The sequence below is a fragment of the Hetaerina americana genome, unplaced genomic scaffold (genome assembly GCF_022747635.1).
Source record: "Hetaerina americana unplaced genomic scaffold, ioHetAmer1.1.p SCAF_7, whole genome shotgun sequence".
NCBI classification, from domain to species: domain Eukaryota; kingdom Metazoa; phylum Arthropoda; class Insecta; order Odonata; family Calopterygidae; genus Hetaerina; species Hetaerina americana.
The window spans coordinates 54003103-54023732 of record NW_027287316.1 but is presented as its reverse complement, the minus strand read 5'-3'; the positions used below and the strand labels follow the sequence as shown (position 1 = coordinate 54023732).

General features: G+C 38.4%; 1 protein-coding gene across 1 annotated transcript in view; it reads left to right on the top strand.

The window, feature by feature from the left end:
• The window catches only part of Proc-R (Proctolin receptor), a 693100-nt gene that overhangs the window by 96363 nt on the left and 576107 nt on the right, over nucleotides 1–20630 (top strand). The window contains exon 2 of the mRNA XM_071594784.1: nucleotides 9232–9290. The gene's annotated coding sequence lies outside the window, so the exon portion shown is untranslated. The remainder of the gene's footprint in view (nucleotides 1–9231; nucleotides 9291–20630) is intronic.

The following is a 20630-nucleotide window of genomic DNA, read 5'->3' as shown; positions in this document are numbered from 1 at the left end:
CCACTTCGTGTAATAGTCCTCTCAAAGGACGGTGCGCGGCACTTGAAAAGCTTTTCGGGAAAAAAACCTATTTTAAAGCTTTAGTAATTAGGAGCAAAACCAAGGGTGCTCATCGTTCCGGATTTCGGACAGAACACTTGTCTCTCTTCCATTCGGACCCTCGGTAAAGGTCCTGAAATACTTGTAAACCTCATGCCAAAATTTAAATTCAACGCACAATTGGGTGGAAATTTTCCGTAAAAAGACCCCTCGACTCTATAGGAATCCACAGAAAATAAAATTCGTAGTATGAAAATTAAGTTTCTGTTGCACACTTAGGTACTAACAATATTTGGGACCTGCTTTTATTTGACTTTATAAACTAAAAACCATCCCTTAAGGATCTTCTAAGATCTAAGATGAACAGAACGGTCAGATGAACAAAAATATGAATCGCCTTTGCCATTATTTTTCATATAAGTAAATAAAAACGAACATCAATGAATAATATCATTTTTATGTGAGCAGCGTACTTGATTACATTAAGCGCTTGTATTATTACGGAAGACATAGTATGACAAAAATTCATTTGAAACTAAGAGTTAGAGATCTTAATAAGACCTAAACCTTGCTCTGCCTTCCCAGCTAGAAGAAATCATCTTATTTTTCTGTGGGAATATTTCCTGGGATTTACTTTTCCTTGGCTTGTAGCTTGTCCACATATGAGGAGAATAAATATTATTTAGAAGATGCCATGATTAAAAATGAGGGTAAAGATTAAGTTTTAATCGAGTCTGCACTTTCTATTTCGGTATTTTTGATGCAGTATGCGTTCGGGAGGGAACTTCTTCTATTCCAAAAATTCATCACTACGCACTTTTATAAGTTAAATTCTAATTTCCAAGTGTCGCTGAAAGCGTTGTATGGCATGAAGGTCATCTATTAAAGTTTCTTAATCTCTAGGGCTACTCAAAGTAAAAAAAAAGCGCATTTTACTAATCACCACGAACTTAATGTTGTCAATGTTAAGAAGCAATAAAAGGGGCCCAGTGATGATTCCCTGAGGAAAGCCTGAAGCGACCTCCACTGCATGAGAGCTAACACCATATGACTACTCTTTGTATCCGACCATTCAAAAAGTATTTAATCCAGCCCAGGATATTTTTATCTAGCCATGGGCCTCAATGTTTGTGACTAGATTACTATGTGATACTTTGTCTGAGGCTTTTTCCAAATTTAGAAAAACCGCGTTTACTGGAACATTACTCACCTTCAAGCCAATAATATCGCGAAAAAATTAGATCTTATTCCCCTTCTTTATTCTCCTTATTTTTACGCGGCCTTTCCTTTTTCACCTTCCTCGTTTCTTTTTTATATTTCATTTGAGGTGATAAACGAGAAGAATTTGATAATATAGATCTCGAAGTAAACGTTTCATCCAAACTTTGGAATGCCAAAAAAATATTTCCTGGATTAAGCTTTATACTTGGTTTTGTATCAGATTTAACGGCACTATTTGTACAATGAAAATGACACTGTGGATGATACATGTCTATATAGTCAGTGCCATCGATTTCGTTTGTCGGTACCATAGATTAAGCGGATGTGGTGTCCCCAGCTGTCGTTTCGATCGACACATTGCCAACCCGCTGCGGTGTCGCCGCCGTCTAGAAGTGCGACCTCCCGCTCATTGTGCCGTGATTTTCGCAGTAGTCGACCGATCCTTCCCGTGGGCGTTTGTTCTCGTGTCACCGGCGATGAACGCGTTTCCCGAGAAGGTCGCGGACATGTTGAGCGGTGACATGTGGGCACTGCGAGTGGAGCTCAGCGAGCCATGCGACGCTTCACGCTTGTCGCGAAAATTTTGCAGAAGAGCGAGTTTACCACAGGAAACAGCGGTTTACCGAAGCACTGAGATGTTATTATAATCATAAAAAAATGCCGGTCACCTTGTCCGAATTAACAACGTAAAGATTATTAAAAAGTCTGCGATGATATCTAGAGGACTTAAGAAAGGGATCGAGCATGTCTTCGAAACAGTCAAACAAATTGTTTCCTTCGATTTTCCCAAGGAATTCGGTCTACGCAAAAGCTTGCGATAGCTGTGATTTATCTATCATCTTATTCATTCATCCCCCCGTCATGTCACTGGAATGTGGTGGTCAGAGAAGAGGGTCTACCTTATCATTAAAATATTTTTGAAATATTTATTTTTCGCAACTGCGCCTTATGGCGTTTCAACCCAAGATTTAGCAGTAAATATTTGTCGGCTAATTAGGGCGAATGTAACTTCCGCAGTGAAAGGTATCGTGTGTAGCTCCAGGTTCCTTGGGAATATTTCACGTGAGAGTGGGTACTAAACGTGTTAACGTTGTCCCAAGATGTTTGTCTACCCGATAGAACCTAGTGTTTACGAGACATCAAGAATAAATTTTATTGGAATAATAATGAAAAGTCTATAATATCTATCCGAGTGATAAAATGCATGTATCCAAGTTAGATGAAATATTCTAAGATGTTTCCCAGGTGGGTGTGTTAACTTACTTCCCACAATGCTATAATTCTCCTGAGCATATTCTTAGATTTCAAAGCTTAGTACTCTTGCTGACCAGAGTCACAAAATCCTTACCCCTCTTGTGTTTTCACGATATAATGTAATATCTCAGGTGCTTAAGTATTTAGATCTTCGGTGCAGGCGAACATATCGATAATTTGTTATTACTCTGCAAAAATCAGGTTGGGCCCATGCGAAAGTTTGTTGCTGTGTTTGTAATTTGGTTTAATTTTAAAATGACCTTTTAACCCTTATTTGTTCATTCAGTTGGTTTATTGTTACTCCTTTAACCTAGAAAGATTGATGCAGCTCAACAAATATTCCCAAGGAAGATTCCCAGCTCATTTAATTTTACGTGGAGGTCAGATTGATCCACAGTTAAAAAATACACCCCGAGGTGTAGCGAAGAAAAGTCACTTACTATTGTATTTTATAGTAACGTGTTTAGGAATATATTTTAGTTTCTAATTGCTGGAACAATAAGTTGATAAGAGGTCGTTTCATAATAATTCAAAAATACTTGTTACCTGAACCCTATGATTTCGGCCGAAACCACAACAAAAGCGATAATTTCTTTCAGAGATATATTCAAAGAGCGTTCACACAAAAATTGACTTTTCATGTGAATTTATTTTGAAGATTTCCGTCTCTTTGCCAAAATTGCTCAGTTTTTGGCTTTTTCTTTTCATTAAGGCGATAAGAATAAATTGGAAATTTGACCTAATTTTTAGTGTCCTTATTTTACTGTGTGGACATCAATTACCGGGGAAAATTTATTAAGAGTATTAATTCAAATGGAAAATAATTCATGAACATTTTTTGATCATGCTCGACGATGGAGTGTGGATGTAATGCCATTAATAATAAGTTGTAAAATATTAATTATGTGAAAAAATCTAAAAATGTCAATAACCATTTATCACTATTTTTATAAATGAAGTCTAATATATTGTAAATCAACCAATGATTGATAAATCTTTGTCTATTACGTATAGTTGAAATAATGAGCGCCAGCAGACGCTATTTGACGAATTTAACTATCAGAAAATTGGTAAGATCGCAATTAAAAACTTCGCGCTTGGAGCCGTAAACTGTTTTATCTTCATAAAACGATAGTATTATTTCTATTTTGAAGTAAAAGAATATTCTTGTAGCGATTTTGAACAAAGGAGCAATTAGTTACCATAATTAGTAAAATTGAGGTGGAACTACCGTAAGCACACAACGTTTGAAATCATTTATTTAAAATCCTACACGCTGACTAACGGAAGATACCAAAGAGAGAAAGAGCCCTAGTGCTCTAAGCTCAATAGAAAGGGGTGTTATAAGCATAAAGGAATAGTGCAACAGTTCCTTCGCATGGAAGCAAACAAATCCTCTGGACCGGGAGGTTATTCCAGTAATCGTTCCCAAAGAGCTCGCTCGCGACGTCCCAGAGTTTGCTAGGTACATATTTAGCCAGTCGATGCCAGAAGGCATAACTCCGCATAGCTAGAAGCTAACGAAGTTTCCCATTTGTGAGAATAAAAAAATGTTAGCGTTTTCCATTTAATCCCGCAAACGTCATTGTCTTGTGAGATGCTAGGTCACATCATTTTTGGGAAAGTTATGGCATTGCCTTACGGTGAACACTATAACCATGTACGATGTAGTTTCCGGCGTTACTTTGTGGAAGCGACTATGGAGAACGCGCTTTTTATTTCCTCATGAATATTTATAGTTGTGATACATCTTTATGTGGATATTCTTGGAAGTCACTATATATCCAGCAAGATTTCAGGGAAAACAGAAAATATGGAAAATAGTAATACCTTTATGTACCTAGTGTTTTAAAATCAATTGGAAGGATGAACGCGTTTATGCAATCTCTTGAAACTTAAAGAAATATTTCGATGAAAACCCACATAGTGAATTGGAACATATGGTAAATAGTGTAAAATAAAGAGTTAAATCATAGACCATATCCGAGAACTTCACTCAGTCGCAGAGAAGGTATAAATATACACCGTACTGCTGTTGATAAAAAATCGAGTTGAGATCTCACGAATACGATATGCTAGACAGGGTTAAATTGACACTAAATATTAGCATTGTGATTTTACCTGTATTATTGGTGGAATTATACAAGTCCTTCTCCCGGATCGTTAGAGGAGACAAAGGTGATAAGAAAAATATGAAAATAAGAAAAAAGAATTAACATACTCAAATTTATATTAAAAATATATATTTTTTTCACTAATAGTGAATAGAAATTCCAAAGTAGATTTCGTAATCCCCTTTTTATAAACTTCCAAATAGGTTTTCTCGCTGAATCCAACCGAAGATTTCGCATTTCAATGCATACGACATCGTAGTGTTGAGATAGTAAAGCATACTTATAAATTGCACAAATTGAAAAGTATGCAAAGGAATTTGAAAATTAAAACAAAATTCTTTTCTCTTTGAAACAATTTTTTGTGCCGTTGATCTGTTAACTTTTTGTTTCAAAGACTCAATAAGGGCCAATTCACCCTATATCTTCAAAGTTTCCCCTTGCTGAAAATCCATTCGAGAAAGGGGAAATGCCAACAAAAATCTGTTTCATGCACCTAAGTTGCAAGCCCTAGTTTGTCAATTGCCTGCTTAGTAATAAAGTGAGCGAGGGTTAGCACGGTGGATGTTTTTAAGGCGGGGTCTGTTTGAGCCTTAGTAAATGAAGTCGTTAAGCAAACACGGAAATCGTCTCAAAGTTTGAAATTACATTCTCGGGTACGATGCCGGCAAACACTGCCTTCTTTCCAGAATAGTCTTCAATTAAGTCTTGAATTTTCGGTAGGTGAGATCTTTTCCTTTGAATAATCCAGCACTTAACTAAGTCTGCTTGGTTTATTGATGCATAAATATCCTTCAGCGAAGTAATATTAACGATGTTTATCGAGAATTGAATTGATATTCCCTAAATCAACCCCAAATGTTTGCCGGCCATTCATTTACACTTCTCTCTATTTTGTGAAAAGAGATTACTGTGTTAACCGCCGTTAGTTCTGTCCTTATACCCACAGTCTTGTGATTAAATGAGAGACATGAAAAAGAAGAAGAATGATGATAATTTCTCTGAAGTTTGTTTTTGAAAATTATAAACATGAGAGAAAAGGGTACAAAAGGCTTTCTCACACTTAGCGTTAGCTTAGATTTTTTAGTGACTTGAAAAAAGCCAAATGAGAATTTCATAGACAATCTGGTAGTTCTTTGTGATTGAAATTAAAAGATTTACAAACGCTGTCTTATTCAATTAAGAGAAGGTCCCCTTGAGTATTCCAAGTTGGTCCAGCATTTGCCCGACTATCTTCTATGCTCAATTGAACTTGCAATCTTAATGTGGATTCAGGCTAATAAGGTTATGCAAGACGAGACAAGGAAAACGACATCATTCGTGGTGAATAAATTAAATGTATTTCATCGCGTACCGTAATTTCTTCCGAATTCCGCAGAGTCGGCTTCCGAGACCAAATGAACGCAAGGCAAACTTGAAAGGACCACTGGGATGCAATTTCCTTAATTCTTTTTCCTTCAGAGCCTTTCCAGGTCCCCACTCAGATTGGCCTCGACAATTAGACAATTCCCACTACATCATGTGTATAACAGGCTTGAGGTAGAGTGGTGACGAACATAGAGCGTGAAAGAGAAGGAGAGGTAGAGAGGGTGGAAAGGAAGGAGGAAGAGAGGGAAGGTGGGATATAGGAAGTGCAGAGAGTGCAGAGAGAGGGGAGAAGAGGTGGAGAAAAAGGAAGGGAGGAAGTGTGGGAGTGGGGAGTGTGCGTGGGTTAAACAGGAGGGTGAGTATGGTGGGAGGGAAGGAAGGGATGGAGGGATGATGAAAGACGAGGTCTGTCCAATAAATCCGCGAACTGGTGGAATCTGGCGGTCATTGCGCGGACTATAGCTCCACCCACTAGCGGCGCTGGTTGCCTGAGACCCAATGAGCAGTCTGTGCTTGGCGGATCGTCGAGCTGTGCGTATAGTGCCAGTAATATTAGTTTCTGTTGTCCTTGTTTTTACTGTTTTTCGAAGCGGAAATGGACAACATCATGAAGCAACGAATCAGCATCAAGTTTTTGGTGAAGTGCGGTAAAAGTTATCAAGGAATTAGGGAAATGTTGACAACTGTTTACGGTGATAATGCTCCGAAGAAAACATTCGTTTTTAAGTGGATTAAATCAAACCAAAAATCAAGAAAAAGCCGATCGAAGTCATGCTCCTGGTTTTCTTTGATGTCGAAGGTGTTCATCATGATTTTCTTCAGAAAGGACAAACAGTAAATGCTTAGTTCTACCTTACAGTTCTCAAACGTTTGAGAGATCGCGTTCGTCGTGAGCGACCAAATTTGACTCAAGGCGATAGATGGATCCTTCACCATGACAATGCACCTGCACATTCAGCATTGATTGTTCGCCAGTTTCTGGCAAAAAATTCAATCGCCATCCTTGATCATCCTCCTTATTCGCCAGATCTCGCCCCCGTGACTTTTTCCTATTACCAAATGCAAAAATGCGATGAGGGGACATCAATGGGAAGATGTGGACACAATAAAGCAAGAAATGGCGAGAAAACTAAAAAGCCTAACTGCCGAGGACTTCCAAGGGTACCTTAAAGTGGAAAAGAAGATAGAATAAGTGCATAGCAACGAATGTAGAGTACTTTGAATTGTACAAAATCGATATAGACTAAATTTTGCAAAATAAAGTTTTTATGGCCTCAGTTCGCGTATTTATTGGACATACCTCGTATATGGAGAGAGGGTGGAAAAGTGGGAGGGGTGGAGGGAGAGAGGGGAGAGTGACGCTATGATGGAATGCAGCAGTCAAATGTACGGCATATCTATTATACCTTAATTTAATTGAGATATAAAATTAATTGAAACCTTAAATTCCTAATCGGAGGAGTGAACATTTCTTTGCAATGAGCACCAAATTTTTTAGTGAAATCTTATGCTACAAGTTTTGATTTATATCTATTGATATTACCATTTTCACTCTTCTTAATTTTGAATAACTCCTTTATTGCTCGCAACAGTCTTATTATTCGTTAAGTCTACTTGTCTTCACTCATGGCTCTCACCTGCCCATATCCTAACAGAGCTCCACAAACTTGTAGGTTTTAGTTTTTGTTCACTATTACCACAAGTTGCTTGGTACAGTTCATGCCCTGTAAACTGTTTGGCTTTTATCTCGCTTTGTGAGTACCTCCCTTTGTGAAAGCTCGAGGATCACTAAGTAGATTAATTAACTTGGAATGAATTGAAATCTGGGACTCGAACCAGGAGGGAATTCACCTTCGCAAATTACGTCGAAAGGTTCCAAGTTAACCTTTTCCGCGTGGGGGGGGGGTGCGGAGGGGAGAAAGGAAACCATCCCTCGATTTCGACCGCGCACCGAGGATCCCATGTCGGAATGCTCCGGCTGAGGTTCGGTAGGGAAACGCTGGGCCGAGAGATAAGCGGCAACAAGCCGGAGCGGCACATCGAGGGCGGAGGAACATTAGAACTGGCGGGGAGGGAGAGGACAAGGGAACTGTGGATGGAGCCAAGACGTGGATGGACTGGTGAGAAAATGGCGACCCAATTACGCTTGCAAAGATGCGCGGAGTGATATATGAAGAGGGGAGGGGATATAGCACCAAGGGGAGGGAAATAAAAAAAATCTCGACATTGGTTGAGGGATTGGATTTCTTCGTGATTCTGAAAGAAGTCTTAAAAGAGACTGCGAAGGCGAAGTAACCATGCAAGGAAAGTGCTTTTAAGGGGCCAAGATAAATCCATTATTTTCTTGCGCGCTGCGAGGCAAACGTTCGGAACGGTGGCATTGTAGACGTCCTTAACGATTGTTCACCATCCTTCGGAATCGGGAAACAAAGGCAGCGATTTTCTCCGGGAAGCGTATTTTTATTTTTAGAGCTTGAGTGAAAAATGTTCATTGATTCATTGTTTATGAAAATTTCCAATGGAATTCTAGAATTTTCATGTAGCGTACCTCACCAGGAAAATAGACGAGGATCGAGCGCGTCATTTTTTTCAAAAGATAATTTTAAACGCCACTATAGGAGTATCATAGTGAACCTTATGAAATTCTCTACCTTATGGGATTAAAACGTATTGTTTTTTTATGACATTTAGAATGAATTGAATAGTGGACGGAAGTTTTATCCCGTGGTAGCATTAAAAATTGAAATAGCCGATAGCTATTCATTAGGGAAGACTCCTCTAGGGATGTTCTTTAAGTGAATGATCAATGCAGGTTTTAAAACGATTGTAGAATATTTAGGCATTCGTTACAACAACGGTATTCTTTTAAACATTTATTTTGACGATGAAGATACCTGCTTTTATGCTTAAAATGTTGTTATATCCCCATTCAATGCTGCATATTCTTCATTTGGCTCTTGAAATGACGTTTTAAAATTTTCATGGGCAACTGGAAAAAAATATATTTCTGGGTGAAGCATAAAATTTGTAATTTCCCTTACCAGGCTCTAAATTTGATAGATTTTTTTAAATGTTTGAGTAGTTTAGAGATGCTGATGTATCAATTTAATTAATTACAGTGCTTTTAATATTTATTGATGGGTTTTTAATGCCATTTTCAATGTTGATGAAATAATTATTTCATTACTTCATATTTCATATGAGATTTCTCAACTTTATTTCTTCTTGTCAATTCCAGTGATCAGAAGGGAAAGGAGCGAGAGTTCCCCAGCATGGTGATTTCTACCAGTACATAAGGTTTGTATATATTTACTACTATATATTTCTGTAATCTCAAAATTATGTTTGCTCCGTTAGTGATTGGGTGATGTCTAGGGTAAATATCGGAGCGCAATTTATTAGAAGATTTGCATTCCGTAAATTTCGCCTTTTCATTTATTTTTAAGGAGTCTCTAGAACACGTTGACCATAGTATTCGAAGCCAATTTGTTTTATAAGGCAAATTCCAAGCATCGTGAGATTTTTTAAATAAATATTCAAGGTCAAAAAGAGAATTCGCTGATATAATTTATTCTAAGCAGCGAGTTGAGTGATAATTATATGATATATGATCTACATGATGATTAATTAAAATATTCCATCAATTTATTTTAGTAACCCATCCACTCGATGATTTTCCAAATTAGAAAGTTATTTGAAAAGATAAGTGAAGGAAAATTGTGTTAGATGCGAAATAATTTTTTTCCATACATTACTCAGTTTCTGGGGTAATTTATTGTTTTAATTATCATTTTAATTTTAATTTCCATCAAATGTAAAACAATAAAACTTTTTTGATTTTAGGCAGATAACTGCAGTTTGGTATCTTAGTGGTTAGAGGGGTTTTTTCCCCTACCCGAAGATACCGAGTTCGAATGATATTAAATCATATTATACACTTTGAAATTCCGAGCGGTAGGATTTTCAGGATAACTAAAATTCGTGTAAACCAGTGATGGCACTGGGGAGGGAACTGGCCTCGGCAGAATGAATGCTTGAATTTTACCCGCAGTAGAAGGTTTAACGAGATGAGCCCTCACTCACAAAAACAAGTAATTTTTCTTCTGCTAATGATACCATCTTCCTCACTGCTACGGACGTTTTGTCGACCTCTTTTACGATCTCTCTTACCTAGTTCTCTAAGGGAAATTTCCTACCCGGTTACTATGAAGAAAATTGGGAGTGTAGCAAAATTTCGCCGCCAGAAGAGGAATTCCCTACTCTTTGTAGACTCAATTATTTTGGTAGACGCATAACTATGGGTTATAAATCCGAGGTTTGTATCAGCTCTCTTTTTGCTTTCAAGTTCCGTGCGAATCTCTTCGTTCTTTCAGGGTTTCTTGAAAATGACATCCACCTTTTCGTAATTCTAATTCTTGTCGTAACTGTCGTACTCTTGGGCCTTTCGCTGTAGTTCTTGCCGTTGCCGGTCCTTCGATCAAGACCTTTCGAGAAACCATTGTGCCTCAGGATGTGACCAGTTATTATCTTATCCTTCCTTGGGTGATTTTCCTTCCATCTCTCTTCCAAATAATTAGTTTGTCTATTCTTTTGTTATGCATCATTCTTCAGTTGCATTAAAAAAAAAGGTTTTCACTTTTATTTCAGACCTCATCCAATGCATGGAACTATACGAAATATTGAAAAGCCGTCGTGAAATTGGCAAAATTCGAGGAGTTCACGCAATCCCTTACCGCTATTCACTCCAAGCTCAAACTTTTGCGAGTTCCATGGAGGGATGATTATGCGGTCGAAAAGTTGAAGTAAGAGAAAATAACCGAAAGACATCGCAACAGTTGTCGGAACTATAGTCGAAGAGATTATCGCGAAGGAACTTTCGACTTCCATTGCAATTTTTATTGCACTTTTAGTCGGCAGGGGAAATTTCGTTTTGCGAGAAGGGGGTATTATTTTAATCCATTACGCGGAGACGACGTTTCCCCCGGGAGCATTTCGGATCAGCCGCGATGCGCGAGGTACCGTGGAGAGGGAAAGGGTCGAGGAAACCGTCCACCCATCGTTGATTTAAGAACCCCAGTGGAGAGAGAGGTGAAGAATCTTTTAAATCGCGGTAATGGAATTTTTTTACTCACTGGAGGAAGGATGGAAGGACGGGTGAGATGGGGAGGTTGAGTTATCGCACTGCCGCCCCATATGCTCCAAAGGAAGTGGCTTTCATTCCGAGAAAATCGCGCGAGCGTCTTCATCGGACCGTGTTGGTGTGCTTGCTCTCGGCTTTAAACGTCTTCTCCCTCGCCATCATTCCCCCGGAATTACACTGTGAATCGTATTAAGAGAGAGGGAGGGAGGGAGCCTTGACGCGAGAGAGATGTCTTTGGAGCTTGGGCTCAATTTTCGATGTTCACCCGGCGGATGCGACCCTCTTCCGTGGCATTGAGTCGGTTAAAAGACTGAAAATTGAGGGGGCGGAAGGGAGAGAGAGAGAAAACGGTTTTCTTTTGAAGCTCGCTACCCGATTTATATTTCGTAGCCATATGAATAATAGGATATTGATTCCCTATGCCACAAATCTCATGACCGTCGACACAAATCATTGTTCTTAGAACGTCTACGTATAAAATTAAATCCAATGAGGAAAAATAAATCCAAGAATGCGTCTGCAGACTACAGTACATGTAAAAAATTTAAGATCCGATTCATTCTGGACATGGGTATCGATAATTTACTATTCGGCATTCAGGTTAAGCTCCTCAAGTTGAAAAATAGTCAGGTTATTTTCTTGAAGGTAATGCTGCCTTTTGGGGTCCATTTAAATATTGACCTATTACTAATATTGAAAAGTACTATTACTAATTATCACAATGGTGATCTAATTTTTCGATGGGGATTAAAGAGCTATTTTATGAGATGATTGTAGTTGTCTTAGTCAGTTTTTATTCTTGATAAAATAAATAGTAGAGTTTCAGGCGTAACATTGTGGAAAAACTTCATGATGAAAGAGGACACTTGGATTTTCTGCCTACAATCGTTAACAAGTATTCACCGCCTGGATTTCGTTACAGCGTAACATATTCCGGTAAAGTACAAAATAACTTAAACTGGATTTGTAACGAAATTTAAAGTTTATCATTATGCTTCCTATATTTATACTCATTGCATTTGGTTTTTTATTTTCCAAGTATTTGATATTTTAATCTGTTGTTATTAGCACATAATTTTCATAGTTTAAATACTATTTACTAAATTCTATAATTGAAGAATATAAAGTACGAGTATATTGAGATTGTGAGAGGTGCGAAGTCAACCTAGTTGTTGTGAGATCAAAAGCTCTCCAATTAACTACTGTTGCCGTGTGAGATTCTCGATAATGCGAATTCATGATAAAGGAGCGAGGTATTACAGAGACTAGAGCGCTGGACTGCTGACCGGAGGACCCGGGTTTGATTCTAGGTGACGCCTTTGGGCACCCTCAGCTTCACCCAAGCTTTATGATTTGCCGGGTATTACATGTTACTTTGGAACTACATGCGGCACAAAGAAAGGAACTGCCCCCCCCCCTTACTACCTTGATGCGTGAATTGGACGCATCGTATAGGGCTTATAATTAGATGTGCTCCAACCTCGCCTATCGAACCAAATTCCGGGTTTATTGCTTATACAGGTACTCCTAAATTCATAACAATGATAAATGAATGAGACGCGCTGGAACTGTTTTTGCGAGCATACTTGCAATCATGAAAGTCTCTAGTGCCGTTGAGTTCATGTTTATTTTACTCTTTATTTACCGTGAGATCGGATATTTTTCCTGTATCTGTCGGGGAAATATTTCAAAGCAGCAGTCGTACTTCTTCCATGAGATTAAGTCAACGTGCGTGCTGGGGAGAGTACAGTTGTAATTGAAGTGAAATATTAAAGGAGCTGCTACATTTGAAATCATATCCTAGAGCCACCTTATATTATGAAACTCAAGCATAACACTGAAACTTTCACACGCAAGTTCATATTTGGCACATTGAATGCCGCGTTGCTCAACGAACTGGATTTACACGTTGGGAGCGGGACTATTTCATAACTCTAACTTGAATGTTATTCTTCGTAAACATGGATTATTAAATTTCTCCATTCACTTGTAAATTATTTCTTTGTAAATTATTCCAGAAAAGAGGTATTACTTCCATAATTTTTTGATCGTTACTTTCAAGGTTATTACGACCCTCTTTCCTAATTTACATGCGATGCGATTTCGAATTCTTAAATCACGCTTAAAAATGGTTTTGCTGCTGTTACTTAGTTTATCTATCTTTGAAGTGTAGGCGACGGTAATTGTTTTTTTAACGGCCTACTTTAAACATCTCTGCTCTAACGATCTTCATTGTCCTAACAACATTTTTAGCAGTGGCCTATCAGGTTAGGAAAGGTTTTCTAAGGTCCGACGCACAATACACTCTTGAACTTCGAAGCTCTGGGTAATACAGAAATACATGCTCTCTCAAACCCCGTGCCATAGGTAATTAGTTCTTAGCTCTGGGTACTTTCTATTTCTCTTCATCACACAAAAATGCCTATTCCATTTGGAATTCCATTTGGAATAGGCATTCCTATTCCAAATGGAATAGGCATTCCTCTGACTCGATTTCCCAGAATTATTCTCTCTATGACCACTTTCATCAAACCCTTTGCCTCTCAGTATTCCCTGCATCCACTTTCCCTATCTTGTTCGAATTTCTTCTAACTGCTATTTCCACCATGCTTATACATTAATTTATTTTTCTTTTTGCTAATTTTTTTTTCAATTTTCTCAACACCCACATATTAAAAGACTCCAACATATACTTATCCCTGGGTATCGAGATGGTGCGGTGGCTAACGTACAGGCTTCCCACCCATATGACCCGGATTCAAATCCTGGACAAAAAATATTTTTCAGTGGTATCCCGATTCCTACTTGAGGTGCTTTGTAGGGAGCACTTCGAGTGAGTACGACGTCCGTCGGATGGGACGTTAAACTGCGGACCCCTTGGCGCCTTTCGACAAGAGTAGGCTAATTCCGACGTCGGGTTCCTCTCCACCCTTAATTTCCCATTCATCCATAATGGGGCAAATGACCTTAGCTGTAGGTCGTCTCCCATAAAAACTACTACAACGTTTATCCCTCATCCTCCACGATCAAGTTTTAAAGCTATACAAAACCTCACTTCATATTAAGTTTTCACCAGTCATTTTTTTACGTCTTTACTTTAGATCTCTTAATTACTGTATTGTACTCTTGGTATCATTTCTTATGATTAATACAGGCGGATACCAATCAGGTTGGCCTTAGATATTTTTATTAATCAAATAATATTGATGAAGTTTTCTTGGGTCTTCCACCGGGTCAGGGGTTCCATGTTGGCCGACGTTTCGATGCCCAACTCGTGCATCGTCTTCAGGGAATGAACCATCCCTGAAGACGATGCACGAGTCGGGCATCGAAACGTCGGCCAACATGGAACCCCTGGCCTGGTGGAAGACCCGAGAAAACCTCATCAAGAATATACGCCGGGAAAGCACCAGATCTTACTTCAATCAAATAATATGTTCTCTATGTGCGAACGGAAATGCCCATGGTGGAGTAGAATCCACATATACAATGATTTGAATCCGTTTTCCATCGACTGGAATGCGAACGTGTGAGTTACCCCACACATGGGCCACAGGGTATGTCATCCCAGAAACACTAAAAATATTCCCTCAATATCCCATTGAGAGGCTCATAATATAGTAATAACTGCCGCCAGATGCCTGGCATGCATTTGAAATGGTGACACAATATTGACCAAAAATCGATATAAAGCAAAAATGGTTAAAGATAGAAAAAAATACATGTCCATCAAAATACTTATCCTACTAAAAATTGAAGTATGCATTTCAAGCAAGTAATTTTAAAATTGGGCAACATTAAAAAAAGCACAGTTAACACTTAAAAAGTACTGATCAGTCTTTGACTTCTAATCTTGTCGGCTAAATGGACTACACAGATGTGTGTGGGAAGACATCATCAACATAAATCTGGTTTCTAGAGTTTAATTACCTATGAGAAGTTTTATGTATGATTTTCCTAGAAGAATGTCATTCTGTTCTTGCATTTAATCTTGAATTTTGATAGGGGATTCAATTGGAACAATATCTCTACGTTTTTTTTTAAATTCCCATTTATAATTTTGTTGACCTTGACATGACTTTCAAGGGTATTAGTTTCCGCTGGCTGAAATCGCTCTTTAAATTATAGAGGAGGTGGCATTACCGGAACCAAAATGGCGGCTTCGATTTCGTCCCGTAGCTAAAAATATTGGATTACCCAATGAACCGTTGGGAAAAAAATTGCCTGTTTCTCTGGAGAGAAGGATGTATTATGAGAGTTTAGGAACAAGTCATTCAATTACCTCGAGTCGTTGAAACTTAAACCGAACAAAGAGTCCTCGACGAACGACTAAAATGAAATAGTTTCATTTAGGTACAGGATTGGATTAAAATTTTATATTCTGCGAACTGGAACAATTGGAGAATTTTCATAATACCTGGGGGATTATTATTTTTCCCCTCGGATGGGGTGGAATGAAACAATTATATTCCTACTTAAAATTATTTCAATTAAAATATGGGCTTTGTCTATGACCGTTAGTTGATGTCAGTAATTGGTGTCTATTGAAAGTTCCCTAATGAATCTTATTCCACTTTGGCCATGCGCTGAGGTCTCATAGAGATATAATTATCCAAATGAATTTTATTTTTGCATTTATTTTCATCTGAAATCGATAAAATGTCAAAATATAAATTGGACTTAATGGAATCGAGAAATATTTACTTCATTCCAACATCGGTCTCATTTGCAAGACTGGAGTGGAATGGATTACTCTCTCTCCCTCTCTCTCTTCAAAATACGACTTTGGATTCATTATCACAAATACAAAACAAGCGTGATATTAGCGAGACGTAAGTACGAGTATGGTCACAGGACGTAAATTGAAGCTTTTCTCGGGTATGCGTATGTGCAGTCAATTTTGTGTTTTTATTAGGGAAATCATCTGTACACGGATTGATTTGCGCACTTCATTGCTCTTTTAATCCTCTTTACATTTGAGATTTCACTCATTATTTAAATCCTCAGTTTCATCAATTTCTATTTCCTATTTTCATTCCATTTTCTTTGCCCTCTTGTGATCGAACTCTACCGTCGACATTCATCCCCAGAAAAGATGGCGAGTACGTACGTACATACAGGCCAATACATATGTACTGGTTCACAGTAATATTAAATCTGATGAAGTTGTACTTGCGGAAAACGTGAATAGGCCGTTGTTCTGGTCTTTGAACAAGAATTGATGAGTAAATATGTATCTGTAAATTTGTCCGCGATGTAAGACTCACTTTTTCATAATCATAAAATGATTTGTTGAAATTTAATATACATCTATCCGCTACCCTCTATCTATCTTAAAACCTAGTCTACTCGCATCTGTTGTACACGTTTCCATTATTGATTCATTTTCTTCAGAGCTAAAGAGGTTCGAATATACTTTCCCTCCGGATGCATATAGTCATTTTTTAGAGCTGCTCATACTGTCATAGTCATATGTTCTATTAGCAGTACTCATTGAAGGTGAACATTTCGTATTCCATAAACTTCATCAGTGTTTACTATCTGAGGGTGACTTGGATTAAAGTTTTATCATTTTTGTTTGTAATTTAGTTATTTCTTTAAATGTCCGACCAAATAGTCGATTTTTGTGGTCGGCGACTAAATGCGACACGCGCGACGAGTGCTTTCCAACCTTCGTTTAAATTTTTCTTTCCTCCCTGTAAGTGTTGGGGCAGCGGAAACCGCTCCAGTTGTAAAAATAGGGATGAGCAACACGATTATCGTTGCAATCGCCTCACTTAGCGTGAGAACCCACTCAATTACCTCGCAGTGTTATTTTTCACGATTTCTGACCCCCCCATAATATCCCTCAAATGCTCACTTTTCCTTCCTTCTTCCGGCGCATCAAAAGGAGTCGCGCCAAACCAAATTTCCTCTCAGTAATTAGCTTCGCTCGTTGTAAGCGTTCAATCCTTGTCGCGCTTAAAAATTATCCTATGATAGGTAGCGTGTTTTCTCTGGGATGGAAATTGTGGAGCGTATGTTTTGAATTGCAACACAGTAATTACCATCACGCACTGATTTTTGTCGGAGAGGATTTTAACAAAGAAAGAAGTTAGATAATTTTAGTTTCTCTAAAAATGTAATATTCCGGAGGATCTGACATTCAATTGGGTTATACCGTGAAAATGGGTGTCTATGTTCTCTAACTATCGAGGACAAAATGATCATGACTTTTACTGGCGCCGATATCGCCAATAGAAGTAGGGCTCCTTTCTACTTTACCATACTTCATTAGTTTTGAAAGTGGATGAAACCATCGATTTATTTTCGTTTTTACCGTTGATTTCTGGTTTGAATGTGAATGCTACTATTATTATTTAAACACACAGGCATGCTTAATGGCAATGTCATTTTCAATCGTCCGTCTATAGTGGAAAGCAGCATTTAATTAAAGAACGATAAAGCGATAAACTGACTTTTATGAATGCTTCAGTCAGCGCACCCAATCGGACGCCTCTTTTAAAAATTCAGATGGCATTCACTTCGCATGAAATTCGAAAGATATCTTTAAAAAACTCGGTCCACCTAAAGTGTCGCGGCTCATCTCCGGGCACAGTAAAAAAGGAGCAAATGACGGAACGGATATTAGGAAAAAGCCATTAAGAAACTAATTAATGGGCCAAATCAAGGAAGGTTAAAATCCATTTCAAGGTTACGAGGATGAAAAAGGGTATCTTCACTAGATAAAAGTATTGACCGACGAAAAAGGCGGCTTAAAAAATGAAATGTAGAAAATTATTATCATTATAGGCCGAAGCCACCATCATAGTTCAAGAATGTACTCGCTAGATGTTTACAGTTTATGCAAACTTACGCTCAACCAATTTTGTATCGGATAAATTACTAAACATTAACAAACTCAAGACTAAAATTATTTGAAAGCTATATGCGCACTCATTTCTAATGTTGCTGATGTTATACGGCCTATTCAAAACAATTCTCTCCACAGAATTCAAGCCTCCATTATTTTGGATCCTATCGTGCCGTTTAATTGTTATATATATATATATATATATATATATATATATATATATATATATATATGGGTGTGTATATATGTATAACATTTGGACGAGTATAAATACATGTACAATACACATGTTTATCTATGTTTTAAAAATCCATATCGGTGTTTTATATATTTTTGCGTCGCCGAAGAGCATTCAATTTCGAAGATATATATATATATATATATATATATATATATATATATATATCTGTTTTTATATATATTTATATATCTGTTTATATATATATATATATATATATATATATATATATGTTTGTATATGTGTATATATATGTATATGAATAATCCCAACTCTTAAAGATACTTTGCGAGAGAAAGTCATTTAAAGATTATGGTCAGCATACATATGCCATCGAGGTATAATTACTTCTATGGTGTATATTAGAGCCAGCGTTGAGCCAACTGAGTTTCTGTTGAAAACAGCGTTGATGGGAAATAAAATGCCTTGTTGCTCGTTTTATTTTTAAGTCAGCAAAAAAGCATTATAGGTCACGCGCCTTGTTACAATTATTCAATTAAATTAATAAATAATTATAATTTCTAGTGGGTGAACAAAAATGACGCATTTTTTCAAATCATTGCGCACAAGAAAGGAATAAAAAAGACGGGGGTTTTGATTAGTCACCAGTGTGTGCTACCAAGAGGCTCATTTTACGTGTGCGCAACGCGTGCAATAAATGTTGTTGTGATGTATATTAGATTATATAGAAATGTGTTAAACTGAAGCGAATACGGGGGAATGCGATAACGTTATATCTGGCGGAAAGTCACAAAAAGGTGTGCCCCTTGCAATGGGCGATTATAATGGGAGAAAATGGACACAACCCGAATCGTCGTGCTTTTTTGCGATAGGGACTCTGTGCTACATTTTTGTTAAGCATGACGGGAATCACTCCAGTCGTCTCCAGCGTTGTTGGAAAAATTGATCGAAGACCCGCAGGTTCGCTCGAGAACGGAAACGGGGACGTTTTTCGGATGAAACAATATCGATTCCCTCGATCTTACTTCCGCGCTTGAAAACTATCTTTTTTTTCAGTCTCCCCCACCGTCACATTCCGTCACGCCAACCGGAGCATCCTCCCCCATCCAGCCATCCTTTAAGTTTCAGTTCGAATCCCCTTCTATCCCACCCACCTCTACCCACCCACTCTTCTTTTTTTACCCGCTCTTCCCTCCTCTCCTCCCGCCAACCCCCCTCCCCGGTTTCCGCGACGCAATAATTGAATACTCCCCTCCGCAGAAGAGAGCACTTTTTCTCCCACAGAGCCTCGGAACAAAAAATAAAACGCTTATGTTTTTTCACTGCCTCCTTCTCTCTCTCCCTCGCGTTCGGCTCCATGAGACCTGAGAGATCGGTGGGCGATGATTTTTGAGGGTCGCGGGGAATCCGTCGATGAAACGACTCCGTACCACCCAGCCCTCATTTGTTCCCAATTCCGTCGTTGCAGGAGATGTGGTGGCGCCCAAGAGGCGCGAATTCGGTGATTTCTCCCCACCGGTTTCCCTCCCTCCACATACTCCCCCTCATCAACTGGGCGTAGCGTACCTTTTGATGAACTGTGAGAACTGGGGAATGTGTTTTGTCAAAAGGAGGGAGGAAACAGGAATAATGCTCCCGAAAACGAGGAGAAAATAAAATCGATGTCTTTCGGAGAGCTGGCAAAAATGGGGTGCTGAATTCGTTTGAACTTAATGTGAAACTATTCTAAAGGCCATTGATTTGACTCCCCTCTCTCGTCACGGAATGGACAATACAGGTTTCGAAGATATTAAGCAAACCCTTTTTAACGTGGCGTTGGACGCTTAGGCTTTAAATTCCGTGTACAATGAAGAGTTTTTAGTGCGCTCGAGAGAAGGGATTTTGATTGATAGTCGTGAAAAGGCGTCACATGATAGTGCCTGAAGGGAACTCTAGCCAGGTAAACTCACGAAAATGTGATTGATATTTTTTATAGGCAGGCATCTTCGTACCTATAACGGCTGGAGAAAATATGGCCGATATTGGCGCCAGGTTATGGTGGAATTAAAGAGAGGTGAGCATGAAAACATGGCGAATTTTTATGACTTTCACCTACTTTGAGAATGAATTTTCTGATGTTTTCGTTCTGTTTTTCTTCTCCATCCGCGCTCATTTCTTTATAACAGAGGCGTACAGTCACCGAGATTTTATGACGTACTACATACTCCTTTCCAACAACCACGAACGACGCTGCCGTCACGAAAATCATTTTAAAATATGGTGGACAGTCCGAGAATGACTATTATTCCTTAGCGTGGAGCAATCAAATAGGAAGATAAAGAACGTTCCAGTATTGAATTATGGTATTTCCTCACTCTACACCAATACGTTGCGATTTCATATCGTTGGATGCAAATTTTTGAAGAATAGCAAAATTACTCAATTCTAATTTTCATTTTAGTCCTG